Source organism: Coptis chinensis, chromosome 8 (genome assembly GCF_015680905.1).
Source record: "Coptis chinensis isolate HL-2020 chromosome 8, ASM1568090v1, whole genome shotgun sequence".
Classification (NCBI taxonomy): Eukaryota; Viridiplantae; Streptophyta; class Magnoliopsida; order Ranunculales; family Ranunculaceae; genus Coptis; species Coptis chinensis.
The window spans coordinates 59,618,085-59,636,837 of NC_141463.1; the positions used below are offsets into that span (position 1 = coordinate 59,618,085).

The following is an 18,753-nucleotide window of genomic DNA, read 5'->3' on the forward strand; positions in this document are numbered from 1 at the left end:
AACCATTAAAATTTAGTTTTATTTAATTGTTTTGATTAAGTATAGTTTCAATATCTAATTCATTTCATTAGATTAAACCTTGAATTTGTTCTTCATTTGATTAGATAAATAAAGTAGTATTTTTATCAATTTTATTTTGTCAATTCCAATTCTAGATCTAATTTCATTCATGTCCTTAGTTCAATTTATCATTAAATTAGATTTCATTATTGTTTAATTAAATAAATTTCAATGCTTTATATTATGTTTAAATTTAATCTAAATGGAAATGATTTAATGATTCAAAAGCTAAACCTCCATTAGAGGGGGTTGTAGAAGCCTTGATGAAAGCTTGAGTCCCATATGTCATCGTAGAAATCGTCAGATATTTTTCTATTCCACTCTAGAAATGATTAGTTCACCATGAGAATGGGTTTAATTGTTCACATTAGTTATGATTGGTAGAAATGCCATGTATAATTAGGGATTAGAATAACCAATTGTTCCTTCATTCGATTACTTAATTATCGTCGTTAGTGGATTAAGTTGAGTTAAGGTGGAATCAATCCCCCTCTAACTCCTTATCATAGAATCAACGTAGCCTTCCCATAATTATTTAGATAATCGCATCATCTTGTGGGTAGTTGCATCGTAAGATAATTCCCTTCAAAAACTCTCATAGACTTAAAAAACCACTAGTTAGATTAGAAAACATCCATGCCAGAAAGCACTAGAGTGGAACGAACTCTATCTACATATCTCAATTGGTTGAGTATAAATCTTTGATAAACAAGAGCAAAAAGTAAAAAGTTTAGTTTAGAGAACTATTCATTTTATAGTAATTTAGCATTGTTGTCATGCTATGCTAGTATTCATTTTACGTTTATATCAGCATCCAACATACTCTTCTTTGTAAAAGGTAAGCAAATACCTTCAACATAACAACATGTCTCTAAATAATTTGTTCCTGTTAATTTTAGTAGTTTTAATGCCATCTCCAGCCATCCCAACCATCTCAAATTATGATACCCCTCATACAACCGACTATTCCGACGAAGAGAACTCGAACAAGTGGGATGAAACCTACTATACTGACGATTACACAGACGAAGAAGAAGAAGAAGAAGATGACTGGCTTCATGATCCCTACTGTACTGGAGATATTCCTATGAAGAAGAAGAAGAAGGACAATGACGAGGAGGACAAAGATGATGGGGGTGCTGATGACGAGCAGGACGAGGACGATGATGATAAAGAAGACTAATTTTGTCTGGTCTTATTTGGTTGTTTAGGTTTTATTTTCGTTAGTTATGTTATCTGTTCTTATGTTGTTTTGTTTTACCATTGTTTTTTTATGCACTTTTTGATACATTTTGTACTATAATATGTCTATTATCTTTCTTATCATTTGAACCATCAAACTTCACTTTCTAATCTCAACAATCAAAACTTCACTTTCAACAATACAGTAAAAAATGACGAAAATGATTTTGCCATTTGTTATATCTGGATGAAACTGTATGATTTGATCTAAATTGGCGAAACCGATCTTGGCCCTTCATTTTCAAGTTTTCATCTCAACATAATCGTGTGGTTGCTAATTAACACAAATCAAATCACATTGGAACCGACGGAACTAACAAAAGCAAATTTGCTTGTCCACGTGGTTCTTGTCTAGAAGTATGCGCAAAGGCAAAACAGTAAAAACAAAACCTTTGAAAAGTCAAAATGTGTGGGCGTGGTCTAATTGAGAAGGAATTGACATTATCACGGTCTAATCGGAAAATTACCCGTTAGTAAATGAAGCCCAACTAACAAAATCCAAGCCCGGCCCATATAAACCCAGACCCAATAAGCCAATAAGTGGCAACATACTCTCTCTCTTCATTTGTACATGCTCAGATGATTCTGTTCCATCCATCTTTTCATCATAGTATAATAACACGGAGTAGATTATTATTCATTCAGGTAAATCTTCTCCATTCGATTGATCATTACGATCAGCTTTTGAAGAAATCCAATGGTTTAAATGAACTGAACAAGACACATGGTCAAATGCTTGTGACTGGGTTTTGTAATGATGATTATTTGGTAGCAAAGCTTATAAGAGGTTACACGTGTTCTGGATTTTTTAAAGAAGCTATTTTATTGTATGTAGAAATGAGACGTTATTATTACGTATGGCCTAATAATTACAACTTACCTTTTGTACTCAAATCATGTGGGGCCCTTAAAGCTTTTTTTGAAGCTGAGCAGATACACAGTGATGTGGTTAAACTAGGATTTGGTTCAAATGTTTATGTCCAGACTGCACTGCTTGACATGTATGTGAAATGTAGTAGAATAGAAATTGCGAAGCAGATATTTGATACCATGACTGTGAAGAGTGTGGTTTCTTGGACTGTCATTGTTGCTGGCCTATGTAGGAATGGTTTATTAGAGCAGGCTGAAAAGATATTTAATGAAATGCCTATTAGAAATGTCGTCACATGGAATGTGATGATTGATGGACTGGCACGATATGGAGCTATTGAAACTGCACAATGCTACTTTGACCGTATGCCATGGAGAAACACGGCGTCTTGGACTATTATGATTGGAGGGTATTCAAAGGTGGGAAATGTGGACAAGGCAGGGTTTCTGTTTGATCAGATGGTTGAGAGAGAGGTTGTAGCGTGGACTGCTATGATTACTTGTTATGTTCAGAATGGCAAACCAGAAGAGGCCGTTAAACTTTTCAATGAAATGGTGGCAGCTAATGTGAAGCTTGATGGCGTCACCATGTTGGCACTAGTTTCTGCAGTTTCTCAATTGGGAAGTTTAAACCTATGTGCATGGATAGAAGATTGTATTATGGAAGGTGGTTTTAAGTCCCACCTTCGCATTCTAAATTCTGCTATAAACATGTATGTGCAGTGTGGAAGCATTGGAAAAGCTTTTGAGATTTTTGTAAAGATGCTCAAAAAAGATGTGATATCCTATAACTCTATGCTAACAGGATATGCCACTCATGGTGATGCCAAACAAGCTTTTTCTCTGTTCTCCATGATGAGTCAAGACAGTGTTGTACCAAATAGCGTAACCTTCGTTGGTTTATTGAGTGCATGTGCTCATAGTGGGTTGGTGGAGGAGGGTAGGAGGTACTTCCGTTTGATGCTTGATCTTGGGTATGTTGAACTTAAATCAGAGCACTATTCGTGCATGGTGGACCTTCTTGGTCGTGCTGGTCATTTGGAAGAGGCTCACAACCTTATATTGGGCATGCCAATTAAACCCGTGGCCAGCACATGGGGGGCTCTGCTTGGCGCATGCAGGATCCATGGAAATATTGGCTTAGCTGAGGTTGTTGCTCAAAGGCTTTTCGAGATGGAGCCTGAGAATTCCGGAAATTATGCTGTACTGGCAAACTTGTATGCAGATAAAAGAATGTGGAATTCAGTGACTCGTGTGAGGAGAGTGATGAAGGAGAAGAGTTTGTTCAAAACACCAGGAAGTAGCTGGGTTGACGTGCGCAAGGCTTCAGTATGCTTTCCAATTAATGTGTGAACTGCTTTATGTGCTCTATTTTATGGCTTAACCAGCAGCGTCCTTTATGTTGGTTAGACTTTAAGCGTGCACGAGACTTGATATAATTTTAACGGAGGCAGAGATGAGGGAGGGTGGGACAGTATGAACCAGGATTAGCATCCTGGTTTGTGTTAGTTTCAGTTTATATGGGGTTTAATTGAACAGTACAAGCTAGGCGATCTACATCTTTGTGGCTCACTGGTTATTTTCTAGTTTTTCAATCTCTGAGCCACAAGTTCTTAAGAGTTCAAAAATGCTCTGGCCTTGCCATCAATATGAAAGTCGACTCGAATTCTGAAAAGGAACCGCAAAACATTGGCATGGCCCAAAGTGTGTTGTCGCTTAGCTTTGACTAACAGCAGTGGCTGGTCCAATATTCTCAAGGAGTACACTTCCCAGAGGATGAATCTGCTGTTTGTTAGGGACAAGATCTAACATCTCTATATCCTGGCCAGGAGGCTTGGAGCCATTATCTCTGAAAGTTTTTGAATCCTTTTGAACTCTTAGCTGATTTGCATCTGCATGTGTGCGTAATGCTTCAGTGATTTTGCTATTTCAGGTATACTGAATTGAAGTTTGATATGTCCAATTTTGTAATTGACTGTTGGATTTAATGATATCCTTGGAAAAGATTGTGTGTTTACGCATGTGATCTGTAATTTATCGAATCTGCATATTGCATAGAATATATTAAGATCACTCACAAGGTTCAGTCTATTTCAAATCTTTGTCTACTCTGTGTGTGCAAGTATAGATGTCATTACATGCCATTATCACTGCACTTCATCACTATGCACACAGTGCAATTGGTCTCGCTAAATTGAATTGAAAGAAGATATGACAATTATAGATTACGAGCTCACTACAGTGAAAAGAAATACAGAACTTGATCTTCTTAGTTGAATGAAAATTAGGCCGAACCTACTATAGCTGTGTAGAGGGTGTATGTTGTGTTATGTTCTATATATCCTAGAGTTAGTGTGAAAGGCAATTTCAGGTATATGCTTAATCAAATGTATGCTTGGTATAGTTCATATATAGTTTCACAGTGGAATCTGTTTGGCATCTTATTCTTTTATTAAAAATGTATTGTGGGTTTGTTTACATCTTCATTGAAGGTCGTACAGTCAATGGATTGTATGAAAAAATTATTATTCTTGCTCTCTTTAATCAGTGTAACTGTGTAATGGTTGCAAACACCTGGTAGAAAAATAATAATTTGTGTGGTCATAATAGAGTTAGTTCTAACTCTTCGTTTTTTCCTTTTTCTTTTTTTTCCAACTATTATTTTGGCTGATAAATTTTCATTTGACTTCATGTAATTCCAAAATTTTCCCCAATATATGTATATATTAGTTTTTGTTTACTTTACATTTTTAGTTTTTGTTTACTTAAGCAGGGACTCTTTGCTTACAAAAATTTCTCAACTCTACAAGGATGCTTGGGCATTTATCATTCTCGCTCTTGAGGTACAACACACTTGAGGTACGGACCAGTTGGTTTACATCATAAGATTTCAGATCTGGATTGTGTCTTTCTTGTTGTTCTACTGAAGAATTTGCACTCTTATGTCACTTGGTCCTATACTGTTTAGCTTAGACAGAATCTCTTATAATCTCTAGATCTATTATTGAAACTTTGTTTTAAATAGTGATATTGCAGAGTTGGCACGTATCTAGATTAATGGAATTTTATTCTTGTCGATATTTCTAGGGTTCATGTTCTCCAATTGTAACTTTACTGGAGTGAACTTACATGTATAGTTCCATTATAAAACAAACTATGAAATATTCCTTAGAATGGCGGTTTCTTGAAGTTGGTAACATTAGGCCTTTTTATCTTCTTTTCCTGAAAATCGAGCAGAGAGGGTTTCTGATCGAGACTTCATCAAAATATAGTTTGTCATAGTGACCTTAAATTTGAAAAAAATACTGCATAATAAGAACTAATTAATTGATATTTTTAAAAAATTTATAACGTTCTATAGCGCTTTCGTCATGCTGCAGTTAATTGTCTTCTATGATTATACATAGCCTAGCACATCAGTTATTCTGGTGCAAACGAGTCTAAACAGAGCAACCAGAACATTTATGGACTATTAATCTATTAGTCACGCTGTGGAATAATCTGATGTGAAATCACTTAATATTGCTCATCTCGAATTTTCAAGAATTTCAGTTAGGTGAGAAAGTGATGAAGATGTCCCTTAAGCCTTGATTTTTTGGGTAATCAGCTCCATGCTGCAAACAGTAACATCTGAACTTTAACCAAGTATGGCTATAACTTATATGTTGTTGAAACTTGAAAGAGATAATGAGCTGATGGGAGAAATGTTGTTTTTGTCTTTTGTCTTGTTTTTTCTTTCCTTTGTAACTTGTACTATAGAATATCTCATCCTATCTCAGTATGCTTTGGATATATATATATACAGCCCGGCTCTTAAACGGACTAGTCCGTTTACGGACTTGTGTCTTGAACAGCTTATATAGTGTCATGAACAACTTATATAGTGTCTTGAACAACTTTTTTAATTTACACTTATTAATTTTTTAATTTATGTTTATATACGACACTATATAAGTTGCGCAAGACATTATATAAGCTGCGCAAGACACTATATAACAAGTCCGTAAACGGACGTCCGTTTAAGAGCCAGGCTATATATATATAAAGCTATACTTTACCGATAAAAAAAAACTCTCGAAAGAGATAACACATGCATATTAGTTAAGTTGTTCCCGCTCGCCCTATTTATTGTATTGTTGGGGGGGATTAAGCTAGCTCATGCTGTTGCCAAGATTATGAGATTGATGTAATGGGGTCACACCTCTTGAATTGTTATATATTGAGCTACCTCATGCAAGAACCTTTGTATTCTTTTGCTTTGAATGTTTGAAGATACGAGCCTTAACATGGTTCTATGATTTAACACTCGTACCTAATTGCTTTGGAGTTGTATGGAGACGGTGGATTCGAGTTTGTATATCTATGGCTCGGTTCTCTATACTTATCAATGGTGTTCCACATGGTTTTTTCCAAAGCTCGAGAGGATTAAGACAAGGTGATCCTCTTTCACATTTTTTGTTTATTATGTGCACCGAGGTACTTAGTAGGATGATATCGTCTTTGGTGGATGAGGGTCTCCTTGATGGGTTTAAAGCTTCTAATAAAGAGGGGGCCTATTTCTATTTCTCACTTGCAATTCGTGGATGACACCATGTTCTTTGCTAGTGCCACGATGGAGAAAGCTATTACCATAAAAAATCTCTTTGCTTGGTTTGAGTTATGCTCTGGATTGAAAATCAACTTGTCCAAGTCCATCCTTTATGACATTGGGGAAGTAGATAACTTGATGGGAATTGCAAATGTATTAGGATGTAAGGTTGAGATGTTGTCGACGACCTATTTGGGATTGCCATTGGGAGCTAGAAGCAAATCCATAGTTATTTGGCGGAAAGTGATTGAAAAAGTTGCTTCTAGGCTCGCGGGGTGGAAGTCTAAAGTCGGGAGATGTACCTTGGTCAAGTCAACTTTATCTAATATCCCTACCTACTTTCTCTCTTTGTTCCCAATTCCTTTGATAGTTGTGAAGAAACTAGAGAAGTTGTTTAGGGGTTTTATATGGGGTAGTGTGGGTGGAGAAAAGAAAATTCATCTTGTGAAGTGGGATTGGCTTTGTCTTTCTAAATATGAGAGAGGTTTGGGGTGCAAGCACATCTTACTCATGAATCAAGCATTGATGACAAAATGGTTGTGGAGATTTGGAGAGGAAGATTAGCATTTGTGGCGGAGGGTGGTGGTGGACAAATATGGTGTGGGGGCTACCAAATGGATCATAAAGAAACCTTCAAATTCTTATGGAAATACTCTTTGGAGGGGCATTGTGGATGGATGGAACAAGTTTGTCAAAGTTATCACCTATACACCCGACACCGGAGAATCTATTTCATTTTGGGAAGACATTTGGGTAGGTGAAGTATCATTGAAGGAGAATTTTAGTGATATCTTCGTGTTGGCCACTAACAAGAAAGCATTGGTATTGGATTACATGGAATGAAGGGAACAAAGAGTTCAGTGGAATGTGACTTTAAGAAGAGATTTAAATGATTGGGAACTTGAATCCTATGAATCATTTTGGCTAGTATTTATAAGGAGGGGGAAAAGTTTGGCGACGTGGATAAAAGGAATTGGTTGTGGGACAACAAAGAGGAGTTCTCGGTGCGATCGTTCTATCATGTGTTGGCTAAAGAGTATGTTTTGCACAACCTAGAAGACAAAGAGATAATTCGTGACTTTCCTTACAAAAAGATATAGGCGGATTTGATTCCATTTAAAGTGGCTTTCTTTTGTTGGCTTGCTTTCTTGGGGAGAATTAAAGCCATTGATGTCTTGTATAAAAGGGGTATGGAACTCCACAATGTTTGCCCACTTTGCAAAGTGAGTGAGGAGAGTGCAGATCATCTCCTTCTTGTGCTTTTTCGAAGAATATTTGGGACTCTTTTTTCTCATCATTCCTTAAACCTTGGAGGGCACCTTCTAACATCAAAGAAGCACTAAGTAGCAAACTCATACTACAACCACTTTCTCACAAAGCATCATGGATTGCGGATCACCTCCTTAGAGCTATTGTTTGGAACTTGTGGAAGGAGAGGAACACAAGAATATTTGAGCAACTAGAAAAGACATTCAAAAGGTAGTGGAAGGGATCAAAGAAGAGTTACACGATTGGGCATGTGCTAACCCATGTTTCAAAGGGGTGACCGACCAAGATTTTATTTGTAATTGGGATACCCTTGTACTATAAAAGGGTTTGTAACCGGGCATAGGGGATCATCTTGGGTATCGAGTAGCTCTTTGCTACTTAGCCTATTACTTGTAACACTATATCTTTATGTTATTATTAATGAATTGATTTTTACCGATAAAAAAGAAAAAGAAAAAAACAACTCATACCTAATTCATAGATCCAACGCGAACTCCCCACCCTATATTTATTTGACCAATCCGTAGCACAACTGGCCTTGTTCGTTCCGGCTGCTAGCGGAATTACACCCAAAAGAAGAGGGTTTGGAGAATTTTGCTCCCTTTTGAGGAAGTAAAACGACCAAAGGCAAGGAGTTTGATCTGGGTTTTTGTCCAATTCATGTATCATAAATGTGTTGCGGGGAAACATTTATCCGTTCGGTACTCTTTCTTATTGCAGTTGTCCCATATGTTCTATCAAATCTTTGATTTTCAGACAAAGGCTGATTCGCGAAGGAGGTGCTTGATGTCACTAAAATGACGAAGGCTCCTCCGTGAATTGCTTCCTTATTAACTTACATCAAACTTCAAGAAATGGAAAAAACCACCTAAAGGTATGGTTTCTGACTTTCTATGAACTCAGATGGTTCGGTGCAACAAAATGGTAATGCCTTTGGTGGTTTGGGTCGTAATGTTGATTGTGAGGTCATATTTGCTTACCATGGTTCTTGCAAATCTAGGAATGTAGTATACCAGAAAATGAAAGGCATTGAAGTTGGTCTTCAGGGATGTCTGCTGAGACTGACTCTTCAGGGATGGGCTTTTATCCGTGAGACTGGCTCTTTTAGAGCAGTGATGATCTTGAGGGATAAAGAGAATCCCCCATGGTACTGTGCAAATCTTAAAGCATCCATCAAAGCTCTTATGGGGTTGTGCAATGAGGTGCAGGTCTTTCATGTTTATAGAGAAGCAAACAAGTTGTGCCGTTCAATTTTTCTTTGTTGACCCTAGAATTTATCAGGGTTTCAACTCCAATCATTATACTCTCATTCCTAAGGACAGTAATGCTATGAAGCTGGGCCAACATAGGCCCGTATGTATGGTAAAGTTTCTCATGAAGGTCCTATCTAAGCTCATTCAGTTGGGACTTAATGGTACAGTAGACAAGCTAGTTTCTAATGAGCAAGCATGCTTCATTGCTGGAAGGAATATTCACTCTGGTATTGGATTGGCTTTATAGATGTTCAATGAACCGGATCTAAAGAGATTTGGTGGAAATGTAGCTCTTTAAGTAGATGTTGACATATATGAATCTTTAATATATTAATAGAATTGACCCTTCACATAAGTTCGAACTTATGGAGAAATTGGCAATTTAACATGGTATCAGAGCCACTGGTTTCTGAGAGGTCTCGGGTTCAACTCCTATCAGGCGAAGATGTTCAGTCTTTCTACCTGTTTCTTTCCAGCGTATCCTGCTGAGGTTGAGAATTCTTGTTGGATGTGTTACGGAGATTTGGATCCTCCCATCTTTATACACTGGATGCACTCACTCCATCATAAAGGGCTGGCAATGGGTCGGGTAAGAACCGATACCCGATCCGGTCCGAACCAATAAAGGCGGGTCTGGGACAGGTAGTTAGCATATTGGATCGGTTCTGGGTCTTGAAAATTAGAACCAGACTATTATTGGATTGGTTATGGATTAAGTATGTACCGAACCGTTATAGGCCTGATCAAATTAAAATTTTTAGTCTTATTCTTCCTAATTTTCCTCCACCATATATTTCTATTTCCACAACATTACAATATTTAAAGTTCCAAAATAAGATATGCAAAATACATATGTAATATTACGATATGTTTTTTACATAATAAAAATATGGTTTCTATCTAAAGGAAAATCCTCCCTTACAAATTTGAATTTTAAATTATTCATTATGCCTTTTGGATTTGTGTACCTTGTTTTTGTGTTTAATAAAAAAAAATTATTTAATATTTATATAACAAAAATTAGGATCCAATTATAAAAAACTCAGTTCACCGAGTTGAAATTGAGCTTAATGGTTCGGAACGGATCGGATCCGGAATCAAAAAAAAGTTTTCAGTTCGGTTCTGGTTCTCTAACTCAAATATCTGTTCGGGTCGGGTCAGGTTCTGGGTCTGTATTGTTGAAAAACGGATCGGTTTTGGATTTGCATATATCCAGACCGATCCAACCCATTGCCAGCCCTCGCATCATTAGCTCAGCCCAACTTCATATTCTTGTTAATGGAGGGTTCTGTTGTTATTTTGCTGTGGAGAGGGGGCTAAGACAAGGTGGTCCATTATACACAAAGGAATTCCTAGTCCTGGTCATCTCTTATTTGCAGATGACAGTATTATGTTTGCAAATGGTCATATTAGGGAGCTGAGGCAGTTGGATGTAAATGAGCAAAGCAAAAAGTAAACTCTTTATCTGAGGTATTACTCTTGCTAGAAGAAGAGCCATCATAGAGGAGCTACAATTTTTTTTTTATATTTATTGGTAAGCATGTTTTAAATGAGATCAGTAACTCTTTGATGCTGGCTGGGTTCGAGCCCCAAACTTCTGGTATCATCACCCAAAGATTTTACCGACTTTGCTAGTCGGCACCTGCTAGAGGAACTACAAGTTGAAGTGGGAGCCATTCGTGAAAAATATCTCAGTGTGCCGTTATTTAAAAGAAGGGTTTCAAGACCTTGGTGTTTGCATTGTACTTGATAAAAAAAGGAATAAATGTCTAGTCGGAGTAGTAGACTATTGCCATTCCAAGAAAGGTGTATTCTCGTCAAATCTGTTTTATCAAGTATACCCCTTCACAACATGGCAGTAAGTGGCCCCAAAGCTAAATTAAAGAAGCAAATGGAATATGGACCGGTGATCTAGACAGGAAGAGGGCTGTCACTATCAGTTGGGAAAAGGTTTGTAAACCTCTCTGTCCGTGTGTGTGTGTGTGTGGGGGGGGGAATCAGAAGGCTAAGTGAGATTAATTTGTCCATGCTTATGATGTTGACCTGACTTTCAAAGCAGGTGAGGATGATTTCACAACTTTTATGAGAACTAAATACATGACTAAGGAGGGTTCTTTTATAAATTATTATACGGTGTCTTCTATTTGGCCCGGGATAAGAGTTGCATTAAAAGAGCTCGAGAACAAAGTGCAATGGGTTATAGGCGGTGAAGAGAATGTGGATGTGTGGAGGGATAACTAATCGGGTATGTCTTCCATTGAACAAAGATTATAACTGTCTGATGCAGACAGTGAAAACTGTTCAGCTAGGGTTAACTATTTAGTGATGGGTTACCCCCCCCCCCCAACTAGATAGGAAATTAGGGTCTCCCCACCAAATACACTGCAAAAAAAAACACGGCCAATTTGGCTTTTTTTTTTTAATGTGTATTGGGGTGAGTAATACTAGTTAACCCTTTAGTGATTAACCCATCAGATCGGGTGTCCACCTCAGTTACAGAGTGTCCTTCAGAATGCAGAACTTAGGGTGCAGATAGATTGATGTGGTGTCCTGACTTGAAAGGGAAGTTCTCTACACATTCAGCACATCAGGAAGTTAGGAGAAAAATATGTACAAGCATGTGTGGAGCAAGTATGTCCACCCTAAAGCGGTTGGGACTGCCTGGAAGCTGAGTCAGAACTGTGGAGCAACTGATGCAGCTGTGGAGAAGAGGGGTGTGAGACTTGCTTCTAGATGCTGTTGTTGTAAGCGACATGAAGAGGATCTGCAACATTTTCTTTGGGATTGTTTTTTGCTAAGAAAGTGTGAAACTGGCTTGCAGATAAGTTTAAGTTCAGACTAAGTTTCACAAACATGAAGGAAGCTATTCGTCTGGAGGTGAATGTCCTATAATTAAACAATTATGGACTGCATCAGTAGTAGGCACTATGGTTACATTGTGGAAACATTGAAATAAATGTGCTTTTGAGAATGCAAGTATTTCTTTGAACTTTTGTCAGAAGCAGATTAATGTCCATGTTAACGGAATTTCTCACTTATCCAAGGCTTTCATGTTCAGCACTGCTGACATTGAAAACTTAAGGAGTTGGGGAGTGGAAGGTAGATGCAGACCAGCTCAGAGAGTTCAGAGGGGTATTTGGTTGCCTCCAGCAGTTGCACAAGTTAAAGTCAATACTGATGGAGCAGCAAGAGGTAACCTTGGTCTAGCAGGGATTGGTGCTTCATATTGAGATAATGTGGGAACTTCCTTGCTTGTGATGGGCATTGCTTTAGGAGTTTCTGCAAATTTCTGGGCTGAGCCAGATTCTTCTGCAGCAGTGTCTGCATTTAGATTGAATAACATTCCCTGGCAGTTGAAAGGATGGTGGGAATTTTCTATGCAAAGGGTTCAGACTTTCTTTATATCTCACATATGGAGAGCGGGTAATACTGTTGCAGACAAAGCGACCAAGCTTGCAGCTGGTTTAGGAGTGAGTCAGAGTGTTTATAGTGGCAAACCTCCTTCGCTTCAGACATGGGAAATACCCTACGACTCCATTGTAAGAGAATTGCTTGAACTGATCATAGTGGAATACAGTAAGCATTGTGATTCTTTTATGTACTTTAATATAATATTAACTTACCAAGCAGAAAAACAAACCTTGCTTCCATTAGTTCAAACAACGAGGAAGTCATGTATTTTTGTTGAATGTGCTTAGTCGCAACTCATAAAATATGATAAAGGAGGGTTTTGTAACTTTTCGGTTATAATTAACACAGGTTTGGGTCTGCCTAACCCACTTGTCAGTTTTTTCGAAAAAGAAAAGAAAAGAAAAAAACTACGAAGAATATATTCTGGCGTATGTATCTGTGTTGTTACCTTTTTATTCCCAATAAAATGTGCTGCTAATGTTTATGTCAGATAAGTCCTGGTCTCATGAGTTTGCACAGCTACGCACAGTTATTAGATTATGTTCGAACAATAAAGATGTGAGATAACATTGTTGCAGAAAGTGCAAAAGAACACAAATTCTGTATTATGGATTTATGGGATACTTTTGGGGGAACCTAGTAGAGTTGAATAAAAGAACACTTCCGTCTGATTCTTTCGTCTTGGATGATTTGCTGAATCACATGTTCTGCTATTCCTTTCAATCCACACCTTAAACTGTTGCAGGACACTTTGTAGCATGTGCGATTGTAGACAATTATCAGTTAAATGATTCATGATCCACTGCCACTCCTTAAAAACTATTACTATTACAGTACTTGTAATTCCACAACTTGCAAGGACTTTTTACCACACCAACTTCGACCAAGGGCAATCGAGAAAATGATGCACCTGTTCAAGCACCGGAACCCAGCTTGAGCTGATAGGCAGTTGCTGCCGTTTCTAATAGAAATGGAGAACGCTAGAGAATTCTGCAGCTTGGGCAGTGGGTTCTCTCAGGGATATTCCATGTGCCATTGTGGATAAATCTTCTGAGTTATGTCGAATGTCCCTTCTTCGCCTAGCGACAGTCAAACATTTCTCTTAGTACCACATAGTGACCATGGATCACGTGATTAATAATCTACCTTCTGAGACTATGTACAGATGTACTGTGTGAATCTCTTATTTAGTCTGCACAATTCCCGTCCATATCCATGAACAGTCCAGGGAACTGTAATGGTCCAAAGTAGTTGGTATTTTATAAGATTGCCTATGGAAGCTCTAGTCTCTTCTTATGGCATTTCGAATGTCACAGTACCGTACCATATCATAGAGGCAGAGATACCAATCACACTATCACAGTGCCTCTTAGTACAGTGCATTAACGCTTATGCCTCACATTGGACACTTGGACAATGACTATAGCTTGTTTTAATGGAGACTATACTTACTAGCCAGTAATATACGTCGGTTAACTAATTAGTTAGTGGCGAGTGGTGAGTGGTGAGTGGTGAGTGGTGAGTGGAAGGAGTCTTCCAACTTCCAAACATGGACCTGGGTTGGGTCTCAATCTCTTACTGGTGCGTATTCAGACCTTTTCAGTGGGACACAAAATGGTACTATTTCACGGGATTAGGTTGGCGGGTGACCCGAATAAACGATTAATAAACTGGGAGTGACTCTTAAGAACAAAAATGTCGAAAAAGTAACTCTCAAGAACACATTTTTATTTTTGTAACTCACAAGGACCGGGTAGATGAAATGTCAAGTATATCCTTGACGCGAAATAAAAAACGGATCAGATAGATGAAATGTCAAGTATACCCCTGTCGCAAAATAATTAACGTTCCGACCCAGACGAAACAATCCGGTGTATTTAGTATGAACATTGAATGTTCATAGTCCTTGGGTATGAATATTGATTGGGTATGAACATTCAATGTTCATAGTCCTTTGGGTATGAACATATATAAACATTCAATGTTTATAGTCTTTGGGTATGAACATTCGATGTTCATAGTGAACATTCAATGTTCATAGTCTTTGGGTATGAACGTTGATTGGGTATGAACATTCGATGTTCATAGTCTTTGGATATGAACATTGAATGTTCATAGTGAACATTCAATGTTCATAGTCTTTGGGTATGAACATTGATTGCGTATGAACATTCAATGTTCATACCCAAAGACTATGAACATTCAATGTTCATACCCAAAGGACCAAGGACTATGAACATTGAATGTTCATACCCAAAGGACTATGAACATTGATTGGGTATGAACATTCAATGTTCATAGTCCTTTGGGTATAAACATTCGATGTTCATAGTCCTTGGTCCTTTGGGTAAGAACATTGATTGCGTATGAACATTGATTGTTCATAGTCTTTTTGGTATGAACATTCAATGTTCATACATCAATATATTATATAAAGTACATTCACCTATTTGGATATGAACAATCATTGTTCATACACCAGCAGAAGATATGAACACTCATTGTTCATAGCAAAATAACAGAAAGGGTAAAATCGGAAAATATTTATTTTAAATCCGGGCCATTTGTCTTTGAGGGTTATTTTCACTGAAAGGTATAACTGACATTTTAAAAAATGTAAAAAGGCGGGGCCAACTTATTTTGTCCTTGAGAGTTACTAATTTTGAAATAGTGGGTTCGTGAGTTACTTTTCTCCAAAATTTGTTGTTGTGAGTTACTCACAAAAAACCGTGTCCTCTAGACTTCATTTTCTCTAAAATTGGGCCTTGGGACCAATTTCTTCATTAATAAATGCACAGAATGACAGAAACTCTCAGCCTCATTTCACCTCAACACCAACAGTCTATGTTGCACGAACGCTGATGCGGACGTGGATGCAGACACAGACGCATCGACTCAGTTATATCTCAAAAAGGTAAGCCGCAGACGCGGCAAAAGACGCGGAAATTAATTAATATTTATAATTTTATTTTATATAAATTAAACATTAAAAACTAATTTAAATGTATCAACATTCATAAATTCAAAACTATTAAAGATAAATAGCCACAAAACTAAGTTTAATATTTCCTAATCAAACTTTAAAAATATGTCATAAGTTTTAACAAAACAAAAAATGAAAAAATTGAGTTTTTTAATATTATTTTTATTTATTTTTTATTTTTTTGAATCAAAATCCGCGTCCTGACCCGCGTCCAGCTTAGTTGACTGTGTCTTGACCGTGTTGACTGCGTCCATGCTGCGTTCGTATCTGCGTTTGATGCGTACACAGCCCAATTAGTAGGTGCGTCCGTGCTTTAGACCCAACAGTATGGGAAATGAGGGAGTCCTATTTTTATGACATGAAATATATGAAAGTGACTGTCCATCATCTGTCCAATCCACCAAGTATTTGTTCAAAGTAGTTTTTAGATGGTATGTGTAAGTGTGCACGCACTATATTGATAGAAGCCCCAGCGCTTTGATGTGTTCTTTGAACAACTGAACCAAAATGAATAGAAAAGTTATCCGACATTTATGGAGAAAGCAAAGTGGTTTTAGGATTTAATTCATCACGTATAGTTCCTTGGGGTACAAGAAGAAACAGTTGGGCCCTTTGGGCAAGCAAATTTAAAGATGGTGAGTAGAAAGTTAGAGAAGTGTGGCCAACATATCAAAATTAACAATGCAAGAATGTTAAATGATCCGATGTGCAGGCTTATTCATCCAAAATTTAAGTATGAAGTTTCCTTATTGGGCTAACGCATTTTGGGATAGAGGAAGCCATGCACCCCTAAATGCAAGAAAACATGGATATCCTTTCGTATCTCAACAGATATGCGATAGAATTACGATTTTGAGATATTTACTTTGTATATATATATATAACTATGGTACAGAATGTAAGGCAATCGTAGAATGTATAACTTACACAACTGCGCCTGGCTAGACGAGGCTTTGGATCAAAACAGATTCTACTTCAGCAGCCACATCTTTGAACATGTACAAAGTACATTGGCAGTGCAAGTCGGCTTGGGAACAGGCACCACACAAAATGGAGTGGCTACTCATTTCATCCACATGGAGAGAAACAAACTTCTCAGCTGACATAATGTCCAAGGAAAGGTGCATCACAAGGAAAGGTGCATCACTTCCTAAAGGAGCTAAACAATGGTGAAATATGCGCACAGACTTTATTCCGAGGAACCTAACTCTACATACTTCAGATTCTCTTCTTAATTTATCTTGAGGGGATTTGCACTGTAGTGCCCCCAATTGTAATGACTCTGGTCACTTGCAGCTATTCTTGCAAGTCATTCTTTTGCTTAATACAAGTTACCTTTAGCTAAAAAAAAGAAAAACTAAAAAAAAGAAAAAAAGTTGCGTGCATAATACTAGTTGGTTGGTTTGTCAAATTTCCAACATACATAGACTTAACTCAAGGTTTTAGTTTATTATTATTACAAGTATTATCGAGGTTTTTTTTTTTTTTGAAGTCTTGAAACCCCTCATTCGAGATCGATAATTAGTATGGTTTTTTTGGATTCTAATTGTAATTACATAGGGGAGGGACATCTAATTTAATATAAGGGATAATTATGTTATTTAAGTGATATTAGGGAGTTTTTTTTAAAAAAAATTATTAATAAAAGGGGACTTGTTCTAAATTCAGGGACAAAAATGGAGAATAATTATATAATTCAAGTTACATTAGGTGGTTCTTCTAAATTATTAATAAATGGGGGGGGGGGGGGTTTCTAATTTTTGTGAGGGAGGTGTTTATAAATTGAGCAAATAGGGAGATTTCAATTTGCCTACTCGATAATGGAGAGTGGGTTCCTCAAAACCCGGCTATCATATAGTGTAGAGATTATTATTATTATTATTATAAACATATAACGAGTCAAAAAAAAAAAACATTGCTCCATCAGTCACCAAATTGGTACTCCTTGTTTAGATCGAATATATATGACAATTTTTTCTTTAAGTTTCCTAAGCTCTGTTTCCACAGAAATTAAAAATCAAGTTTGATCATCTTTAAATTAAATTTGGTGACCATGACTTGGAATCTGACTCAATCTATGGTTCTACTAGGAGTTAAAACTCAGGCATGTAATGAGAACTACATAGCGTAAAATTACGATCGAGAGGAAATAAACTGAACGTACTCACTAGCAAAACATAGATTTCAAAATGGTTAACGAAGTGCCGAAGAGAAACGAAGTTACAATGCATAAGATACTGGTGCCTTATGGGCTTGAACCAGTCATAGGGCGACAAATCTTATCTCACGTGAAAGTGGTTGAATAAATTCTTTGAACCAACATTCCCTTGTAGTGAAATAGATGACATGTACTGACACTACTCTTTCATTATATGCTTGTTCTGCGGTGTTGTGCTTTTTGGCCCTGCGCTACATGAATGCTCTAGAATACTTGTCCAAATATCCATAAGAACCGACCCAATTCTACATTCACATGGGTGGATTTTCATCAGGTGTACATTGTAGTTTAAATACACCACCTCATTAAAATATGGGTTATGAAATCCATTAAGAGTTAAAAAACTTATCCTTACTCACCGCAATTCTAGTTATACAATGTATACTATAGTACCATCTCACCATAGGATGGGACGTCTCAGAATAAATAAGATGATGTAGGATGACGAGGTGACTTGTTTTTCCCTTTGAACCTACTTCATGGGATCTCTAATTACATAGGTACGGTTGCTGCCAGTGTCGCCCTATATATAGGCATAAACCCCATCCCCTTCGACATATAACCACTTGCCTCTAAAAGTGGCGCTGTCAGACATGTGACCAAACTAAGTTTGACTTATTATAAACTCTAGTAGCTGCTTGATTACATAATTATATCATAGACTTATATGTATACTTTTCCCATTACACACATTTCTTTATGTTTTAGCTATTGCAATGAGACAGTTATAAAACTTAGCTAGACACATCATGTGGTTGTTTAGAGCCAATGAGAAGATTTGCCAAGAGGTTGCTAACCTACTCAGCATCATCAAATGCCTTTTCTAAGGCGATTAGCTTGGATGATATCCAAGACACTC

General features: G+C 37.3%; 1 long non-coding RNA gene and 1 pseudogene across 3 annotated transcripts; one reads left to right on the forward strand and one right to left on the reverse strand.

Moving 5' to 3' along the window:
• Positions 1 to 1,854: 1,854 nt before the first annotated feature.
• LOC147482210 (putative pentatricopeptide repeat-containing protein At5g37570 pseudogene) lies at positions 1,855 to 5,252 on the forward strand (annotated as a pseudogene). Of its 2 annotated transcripts, none has more exons than XR_015204391.1 (2): positions 1,855 to 4,105; positions 4,943 to 5,252. The product of XR_015204391.1 is annotated as a putative pentatricopeptide repeat-containing protein At5g37570 pseudogene, transcript variant X2 (transcript). The 2 variants fall into 2 exon arrangements; XR_015204390.1 differs by having other exon boundaries at positions 4,946 to 5,252.
• A 1,007-nt stretch (positions 5,253 to 6,259) lies between these two features.
• Positions 6,260 to 17,022, reverse strand: LOC147482211 (uncharacterized). Its single transcript, XR_015204392.1, has 2 exons — positions 16,604 to 17,022; positions 6,260 to 13,772 (listed from the first exon to the last, which is right to left on the reverse strand). It is a non-coding gene; the product is annotated as an uncharacterized LOC147482211 (long non-coding RNA).
• Positions 17,023 to 18,753: the final 1,731 nt, after the last annotated feature.